The 8,107-nt window shown below is 48.8% G+C and overlaps 1 long non-coding RNA gene across 1 annotated transcript; it reads left to right on the plus strand.

The window, feature by feature from the left end:
• Positions 1–5,470: 5,470 nt before the first annotated feature.
• Positions 5,471–7,188, plus strand: LOC134450729 (uncharacterized). The gene is made up of 3 exons (XR_010035152.1): positions 5,471–5,937; positions 6,434–6,457; positions 6,946–7,188. It is a non-coding gene; the product is annotated as an uncharacterized LOC134450729 (long non-coding RNA).
• The last annotated feature ends 919 nt before the right edge of the window (positions 7,189–8,107 follow it).

The raw sequence follows: 8,107 nt of genomic DNA on the forward strand, positions 1-8,107 counted from the left end.
GAGAGAGAGAGAGAGATAGCAATATATAAGGGTCACTTTTCTCAGCCGTGTGTGTGTGTGCGCGCGCGCGTGGGTGTGTGTGAGAGAGAGAGAGAGAGAGAGAGAGAGAGAAAGAAAAAGAGAAAGGGAGAGAGAGAGAGAGAGAGAGAGAGAGAGAGCAATATATACGATGGAATGAAGGAGACACAAGAGAGAGGGTATTTCAAAAACTGAGGGAATATGAGGACAAAGTTAGAATAGACCAGAGGAGGCTGAATGAGGGAAGAAGAGCAAAATAAGTGGGTTAGGCGGTCTGGATACAGTACCTCTCCTCCTCGCTCCTCTTCTTTCCTCCCTTCTCCTCTACCTCTCCTCCTCGCTCCTCTTCTTTCCTCCCTTCTCCTCTACCTCTCCTCCTCGCTCCTCTTCTTTCCTCCCTTCTCCTCTACCTCTCCTCCTCTCTCCTCTTCTTTCCTCCCTTCTCCTCTCCTCTCCTCTTTTCCTCTCCTCTCCTCTCCCCCTCTTTCCTCTCCTCTTTTCCTCTCCTCTCCTCTCCTCTCCTCTCCTCCTCTACTCTTTTTCTCTCCTCTCCTCTCCTCTTTTCATCTCCTCTCCTTTCCTCTCCTCTCCTCTCCCCATCTTTCCTCTCCTCTTTTCCTCTGCTCTCCTCTCCTCTGCTCTCCTCTCCTCTCTCCACGCCTCTACCCTCCTGTGCTCTCCTCTCCTCCCCCATCCTCTCCTCTCCTCTCCTCTCCTCTCCTCTCCTCTCCTCTCCCCTGCCTCTCCTCTCCCATCCTGTCCTCTCCTGTCCTCTCCTCTGTTCTCCTCTCCCATCCTCTCCTCTCCCCTTTCCTCTCCTCTCCTCTCCCGTCCTCTCCTCTCCTCTCCCATCCTCTTCTCTCCTCTCCTCTCCTCTGCCATCCTCTCCTCTCCTCTCTCCTCTCCTCTGCCATCCTCTTCTCTCCTCTCCTCTCCTCTCCTCTCCTCTCCCATCCTCTCCTCTCCTCCCCTCTCCTCTCCTCTCCTCTCCTCTCCTCTCCTCTCCTCTCCTCTCCTCTCCTCTCCTCTCCTCTCCTCTCCTCTCCCATCCTCTCCTCTCTTCTCCTCTCATCTCCTCCCCTCTCTTTTCCTCTCCTCTCCCCTCCTCTCCTCTCCTCTCCTCTCCTCTCCTCTCCTCTCTTCTGTTGTGCTCAGTCAGCATCTTTGACAGAGCAAAAGAGGAGAAACCACAGAGATGAAACAACCTATACGATCTTGAAGATACCCACATGCTGGCTCATCTATTGCAATGCTTTTCAATAATTAATAACTCATTATTTTTAACCAAAAAATATATCATCTTTTCAACAATTAAATTCTTTACTTTGTGTGTCTGTCTGTTGTCCACACATATGTGTTATAGGTCTACTTTCTTATTAGCTGTGTTCCTGCCAGCATTCCCTGCAAGGAAGAAATAAGAGATGATGTGTCTCAATGGGACGTAAATAAAGGATAACTAAAAATAGCCTAGCCAACTCATCATACAGTGCTGTATAAAATGCATATGCCCACTCACATACAGCACTGTATGAAAATGGGAGCTTGCGTAAATTCTACCAGGGAGACTCGAATTTCTCGGCTGTCAAACTTAGCCTACTAGGCCAACCAACAAATCTTCCTTTTGACAGATCATACATGCGTCATCATTGCCCAGGATCGCCAACCAATCACAACGCGAGATTGGGGGTTCCCCCGTTACGCGTCACTCATGCATCGTTACCTCTCAGCCAATGGATCACATTCACGTTTGTTTAAATAGCTGTCACTCATTCTGTTCTCTGCTTTTCAGTTAAGCCGATTTTGAAGTGGCTGTCCGGCGTTTTCGTTATCAAACATTCTGTTTATTTTCTACCTGGTTACTTGATAACTCCTCACCTTGCCGTTGCTGGGATGGGATTTCCAACCGCTCAAACGCGTGGCACGCAATCGGTGCTTTTTAACAGCCTAATCATTTTCTCGCAAGGCTTCAATCAATTTGTTTGGCACGCCGCTCCCTGATTTCTGTGGATTTGCTTTTGAACTAGCCTGCCTGTGGATGGATTTCCCCGAACTGGTGTATTTCGTGAGTAACCTGGCGGCTTTCCCTTCACTTGCCCTGCGGACCCAGGGAACGTTTATCTCAGCGAATGACTATTTTTGCGGGGGAATTGTTGTCCAGGCAAGTCGCCTCTTATGCCTCATACTCGGCTTGTTGCACTGTCTCGGATATCAGTATCGTCTGCCGCTGGTTGACTGATGGCCTACGTTTCGTTTGCGGTCATTTGGGAGAATTCCATGAACTGGTTGGAGTGACTTTTGGAACATTTGCTGGGGAAGGGCGGACTCGAAGTAACTGGGCCCGCGGTGCTCTCTCGTTGCGCCTCGCGCACTTAGCCAGCTTATCTGCTCAGCACATTTGTTTTTTCGGAGGCGTGATGGGTACTGCGAGTCACAATTTACTTGGTCCTCGTCGGCCTCATCTGCTGCGGATGGACTGGTGATTCGCTTGCCAATATTATAGAGCATTTATGAACCGGTCGGTGTGGCTTTTTTTGGAACGTTTGCTGGGGATACAGATCTAAATGGGCTACTTGTATATCGAAGCGCCTCGCCCGCATGCATAACCCACATTACCTTCTGTGTTGTTTCGTGCTACTGCCTGTCACGACACCGGACGGAGGACATTGCAGAGCCTTGCACTCGTTCTTAATTGTCCTGATTACAAACGTACTTCCTATGTTCCGGAGCGATGTTGCAAGGACCTCAGCCTACGGGCCGTAGCACCGCCTTCAGTTTTTCATTCACGTGGATTCCGGTCGTGCGTTCATCAGTTTGCACCTGCCTATTTTCAATGTTCCGTTCAGTAGCCTATGCCCACAACACGAGCCTATTTTACGTTTTCGTTTGCATGGACTGGCCCATGTGGCGGTCTCGTTGACTTTTAAGAGTTATGACTTCGGTTCGTAGGCCTAGACTTCTGGATCGCACATTAAGCTTATGCGCGCGTGCCAATCATCACCTCATGTCATCGCACTGCCTGCAGTTTGTATTGATAAGTGTACCTTGCTTCCTCACTCCCGCTTCAAGTCATTCAGGGCTGGATTAAGTTAAAGGGACACTGTGTGAGATTTTAGTTGTTTATTTCCAGACTTCATGCTGCCAGTTCACTAATTACCTTTTTTCATGAATACTTACCCCACCATCAAATTCCAAGTATTCCTTATGACTGAAAAATTGCACTTTTCTTACATGTAAGGGGGGATCTTCTCCATGGTCCACCATTTTGAATTTACCAAATAGCAATTTTTAGCACCAAACAATAACTTTACTTGGACCATACTAGAAAATATTGTTTATTACATGGTAAATGTTCATGTAAAGACCAAATTTGGCAATAGGCAGCTCAGTTTCAACGAGCAGCATAGTTGCATTTCTTTTTTTGACCATTTCCTGCACAGTGTACCTTTAAAGATCACGCGGGGCTTTCGGCCTGCGCCCGGTCGCATCGAGGGACATTGTAGCCGGTTGCAATGCCTTGTCTATTTCGAGTTATTCTGATCACAATGGGCTACATATACACCGTCCAAATTTAAGTAAATAAATGAGTGATATCCGTGGGAAGTACATCGATGATGACAGTTAATAATCATACTTAAATTATACATGAAACTTTGCCCATGGAGTCCTGTCAGGGTTCTGATCCCATTGGTAGCCATCTATGGGCTAACCCTCTCACTCTGTACACCACTCGTGCCCTTAGGCTTCATTGGAATCGTCAGGGCGCTCGGACTGTGATGTGTCGTATTGTGTTTGTTTTCTCATATCTGGTGATGGTGGTCTCTGCTGCTTTCCCGTACACTTTCACATACACGTGCGCCTGCCGCTCCACGTAGGGCATACGCTACGTCATGCACTGGGCATCGGCCCCAACGTCGGACTGGGCATCGGCCCCAACGTCGGACTGGGCTCTGGCCCCAACGATGGACTGGGCTCTGGCCCCAACGATGGACTGGGCTCTGGCCCCAAAGATGGACTGGGCTCTGGCCCCAACGATGGACTGGGCTCTGGCCCCAACGATGGACTGGGCTCTGGCCCCGACGACGGACTGGGCTCTGGCCCCGACGACGGACTGGGCATCGGCCCCGACACTGGACTGGGCATCGGCCCCAACGTCATCCTGGGCCGGCGACTCTACATCATCCTGGGCCGGCGACTCTACATCATCCTGGGCCGGCGACTCTACATCATCCTGGGCCGGCGACTCTACATCATCCTGGGCCGGCGACTCTACATCATCCTGGGCCGGCGACTCTACATCATCCTGGGCCGGCGACTCTACATCACCCTGGGCCGGCGACTCTACATCACCCTGGGCCGGCGACTCAACATCACCCTGGGCCGGCGACTCAACATCACCCTGGGCCGGCGCCTCAGGGCTCGTGCATCAACGGCTCACCTCAGCATTGCCCTGGGCTGTCGCACCTCAACACCACGGCTCAACATCACAACTCGGCATCACAATGGGCCATCGCCTCAGCATCGCACTGGGCTGTCGCCCCAACTTTAACGCCAGTCACCTGGTTGTATCGGTATCCTCATCCATCCTGCATGACAAACTTATCGCAGCTACCCACTGGTAGCGAGTAGGAGTTTATGTCTATTTTGATATGCCGTTTTTGTTCTGGTGCCGTTATTCAGTGATGTTTCAGCTTTCTGCTCTGTCCCTCTCAGCTCTCGATAACCGGCTCTCCAACTCTCCTCTGTCGTAAGCTCGCACTTTCTGCATTCTCCTGACTAAGGTGCCACCCTTTTTTATTGCTAGTCTAATCATGCAGTTACCGCAAGTTGTTTCTCTCAACCAACCAGGGCATCCGCCCCACTGCCTGTGTCCATGCCTGCTTTGCACAAGCATTCACCGCGCCACACCGCGTAGGTGTTTATCATAACTGACATGGTGTTATTATTCTTGGTCGAGATGTTTTCTTGGTGTTTCATTCATTGTTCGTTTCAGCTACAAGCTCTGCTCTCTCCCTCTCTTAGGTCATGATTACCAGTTGTCTGCCGATTCTCCTCTGTTTTAACCTGACCTTTCTGCTATCCTGGCCGAGGTGCTCGTCTTTTAATGTTAGCCACTCATGCTTTGTCTAAAGCTGTCTCTCTCACCACTCTGGGCAGACGCCCGCATAGTGCAGGCTTTCAGCCGCTGGTCCGACGCAGTGCATCTTGCATTCGGCTCATTCCTCGCTTTGTCATCTGGCTCAGTGTACTGTTTCTGTTCTGTTAACTCTGTTTCGTTCTTCTCGTTCCTCGCCCAAGAGGTATACAGCACGCTCGTTCAGAATCGGCGTGGCCACCACGGCCGCTAAGCGGGGTCTGTCCCCTACTGCGATCAAGGCGCTGGGCCGTTGGTCGTCTGGCGCATACGCTTCCTGCATTTGCCTCACTCCTCATCACGTCGTTGAGGCATGCTATATCTGGTCTGTAACTTTATGTTTTCTATTCTCATTTCTGGTGACGGTGGTATTTTGCTGCACCGGCGGCATTCACTCCATCTCTTGGGGGGCTATCGCTCCGGTCACCCGGTCATGTCTGTATTCTATCCTTCTCTCATCTATCAGATCGATTTTATAGTGGTCCGTAAGCCTGTTATCTCTATATTTCGTAACATTGAACCAGCCTAGTTGCCATGGTTGTTTATCTATGATGTCAACTATCATACCACATATTATAGCCTACATTCATTCATCCATCCATTCATTTACTCATTCATCACCATGTTCTACTCTCTCTCCTAGGTCACGATTCCGGCTCTCTACCTACTGTCATAATCTAAGTTTTCAGCGCTCTCCTGACCAAGGTGCATCTATCAATCAAATCATAACGCTCTGCTGTGTCTCTGCTCTCAGCGCATCCGCGCCATGTCTTCTCGCATAGCCTAAGGTACCGACATTATCATCACCATCATCATCACAGGCTTCATGCCTCCGCTAGACCACCGCCCATAAGCTTAAGCCTTAGAACATCCCTATCATTTATAATCTCATTTAATCTATCATCATTTGTCTTCCAACACCTATCACTTATCACTCATCATCATCATTATTATTATTATCATTGTAATCATTGTCGTCATTGTCATCGTTATCATTATCATCTTTATCATCATCATCATTGTTATCATCGTCATCATTATCATCATTGTCATCATTATCGTCATTGTCATCATTATCATTATCATTATCATCTTCATCATTGTCATCATTGTCATCATTATCATCATTATCGTCATCATCGTCATCATTGCCATTGTCATCATTGTCATTGTCATCATTATCATCATTATCATTATCATCATCATCTCATCATCATCACCTATCATCCTTCATCTTCCGTCTATCATCAATCAATCATCTAACTAACTTTTCATGTCTTTCAGATGGTGTCTCCTTGTAAGCGGTAGGTGAGTTCACTTCTAATCTCTATTTTGGGGCAGGCTACGCCCGCCTCCATCTCCGCTGGAGGATATGCTGTCCTATCCCGGAGTTCAACGCGAAGACGGGAACCTTCGCCAAACTGATTCATGCATTTTATCAAGTGTTATTGTTCGCCAAACTTTTATGCATTCCTGTATCATGTCTAATGTTCAATAAATGTTAATAACGTTCGTTTGCCTCTCGAGTCTTCATGGTAGAAATGGGAGCTTGCGTAAATTCTACCAGGGAGACTCGAATTTCTCGGCTGTCAAACTTAGCCTACTAGGCCAACCAACAAATCTTCCTTTTGACAGATCATACATGCGTCATCATTGCCCAGGATCGCCAACCAATCACAACGCGAGATTGGGGGTTCCCCCGTTACGCGTCACTCATGCATCGTTACCTCTCAGCCAATGGATCACATTCACGTTTGTTTAAATAGCTGTCACTCATTCTGTTCTCTGCTTTTCAGTTAAGCCGATTTTGAAGCCACCACCACCCCTCCGTCCACCGTCACCAGAGGTTCCCGTCTGTTAGGGGGCAGGCTACGCCCGCCTCCATCTCCGCTGGAGGATATGCTGTCCTATCCCGGAGTTCAACGCGAAGACGGGAACCTTCGCCAAACTGATTCATGCATTTTATCAAGTGTTATTGTTCGCCAAACTTTTATGCATTCCTGTATCATGTCTAATGTTCAATAAATGTTAATAACGTTCGTTTGCCTCTCGAGTCTTCATGGTAGAATGCATAATATGTGTGGTGGAGAACTAGCACTATGATGTGGGCGTGCTCTGACTGCCATACCAACCAGCCTGTCAAACATGCATAGAGTTGCACTGAGTGGATATGTGTGGGAATTGCATGAGCTGTTGTTACACACGTGAGCAATGCACACACACATGCACACACAGGTGCGTGTGCTGCACTGCACCCACACATGTGAGCAAAACACCCTGCACACACAGCTTGACAGTATGTCGAGTAAATGCATTAATGCTTTTGCCCACACACACACACACACACACACACACACACACACACACACACACACGCACGCACGCACGCACGCACACACACACACATCTACACACTCACACTCACACTCTCTCTCTCTCTCTCTCTCTCTAGGACTAGGCCTACTTAGTACTAGGCATCACTGTACCCACCCACATACATGCATAGATAACGGTTCTACATCAATGCTACATGCTGTACTGCCGTTGGTCTGTCTGTCAGTCTGTCTGTCTGTCCGTCTGAGACACATTCTTAGATTGTAATTCCCTCCTGTGTCCACAGGGCGGCAGAGTTTGACGGACGCATCTCAATCCGCCTGTCAGACTTGTTACTGTAAAATACGGACACCAAAGAGAGTCATATTGACCCACAGTCTACACGGAAGTCTGAGCCAAGGAAGTCCTGCAGGACAGATCATTGAAACACTGACCTGGAAACAGGTGTGGCCAGAGAGAGTAGAGAGAGAGAGAGGTTCCATTGGCCCATTGTTTCCGGGTTCTATTATTGCAAGGGGAGGGGGGGAAATCCCCCTTTAGGCAGACCTAGGCAGGCCTAAGGACTGTTCTATTCAATGCTTGGAGTATTATGACACGCCCCTTTAGGCAGACCGGAACCTGGTC

This window comes from Engraulis encrasicolus, chromosome 6, assembly GCF_034702125.1.
Source record: "Engraulis encrasicolus isolate BLACKSEA-1 chromosome 6, IST_EnEncr_1.0, whole genome shotgun sequence".
NCBI lineage: Eukaryota > Metazoa > Chordata > Actinopteri > Clupeiformes > Engraulidae > Engraulis > Engraulis encrasicolus.